Here is a 1,612-nt window from a genome sequence, read left to right as displayed (position 1 = left end):
ACATTATCATCCTTCACTCTACTTTCAACCTCACCACCATCACCCTTGTTATCATAAATGCTATTGTCATCTCCTCACCTCCATCAACACTGCTGCTCTCAGTGCCTGATTTAGGACAAATGAGGTCCTGTGATAGTTAAGATACGAAGCCTCTTACTTGGACAATAAAAAAATTTGTGGGCAGGAAGAGGGGTTTCCCTGGTCAATGGGACCCTGTGCTTAAGCATACCTAAGCTCAATGGTATATCTGGCACTGTCCATAACAGGCCTGGCCAACTCAATTTACATTGCAGACCACTTTAATCACAGAAAGTTTTTTGAGGGCTGCTTGTATACTTTATACACAAACCACATGGTTCCAGGTTCAGTCCCACTGCGTGGCACCTTGGGCAAGTGTCTTCTACTATAGCCTCGGGCTGACCAAAGCCTTGTGAGTGGATTTGGTAGACAGAAACTGAAAGAAGCCCGTCGTATACATGTATGTATATATGTGTGTGTGTGTGGTTGTGTGTGTGTGTGTGTGTGTGTATGCTTGTGTGTCTGTGTTTGTCCCCCCAACATCGCTTGACAACCGATGCTGGTGTATTTACGTCCCCGTAACTTTGTGGTTCGGCAAAAGAGACCGATAGAATAAGTATTAGGCTTACAAAGAATAAGTCCTGGGGTCGATTTGTTTGACTAAAGGCAGTGCTCCAGCATGGCCACAGTCAAATGACTGAAACAAGTAAAAGAGTAAAAGAGTAATAGTTGAATAATTAAATTACAGAATCAAGAATTTTTCATACTTTTCGTTTGTTTGAAATTATAAAATGGTAGGCTGTTGCTTTATTTCCACTTATATTTTTGCCATTTTATTGCCACTATTCATTACAATCTTTAATTTTTGATAAAATTTTTGTTTAAATAGATCCATTTCAAGAAAGTATCAAGCAGGCCGCAAGATAAAACTCTGCGGGCTGAATGTGGCCTGCGGGCCTCAGGTTGGCCAGCCCTGGTCTACAACCAACATCAACATCATCATCATTTCCTCAATTATCAATCACTTTCATCAGTGGTTTCATCAACATCAGGATGCCTTTTTTACAGTCTAGGTGAAACTTATTCTCCAATCATGTGGTCTTGGGTTCAGTTCCTCTGTGTAGCACCTTGGCCAAGTTTTTCTACTACAGGTTCAGACCAACAAGCACCTTGTGAATGAATTTGGTAGAAACTGGAAAAAAGCCTCTGGTATATATCTCTGTTATCCTTTATGTTTCAGTTATTGGATTGTGGCCATGCTGGGGCACCACCTTGAAGGGTTTTATTGTCGAACAAATTGACCCCAGGACTTATTTTTTAAGCCTGGTGCTTATTCTAACGATCTTTTTTGAAGAACTGCTAAGTCACTAGGATGTAATCACACCAACAGTAGTTGTCAAGTGGTCATGAGGACACACACACACAATGGGCTTTTTACAGTTCTTGTCTACAAAATCCACTCACAAGGCTTTGGTTGGCCCAATGTTATAGTAGAAGACATTTGCCCGAGATACCATGCAGTGATACTGAACCTGGAACCATGTGGGAAGCAAGCTTCTTACCACACAGTCATGCCTGTGCCTATATATATATA

The sequence above is a fragment of the Octopus bimaculoides genome, chromosome 4 (genome assembly GCF_046866305.1).
Source record: "Octopus bimaculoides isolate indiv1 chromosome 4, ASM4686630v1, whole genome shotgun sequence".
In the NCBI taxonomy this organism is placed as follows: domain Eukaryota; kingdom Metazoa; phylum Mollusca; class Cephalopoda; order Octopoda; family Octopodidae; genus Octopus; species Octopus bimaculoides.
This window is presented reverse-complemented; position numbering follows the sequence as displayed.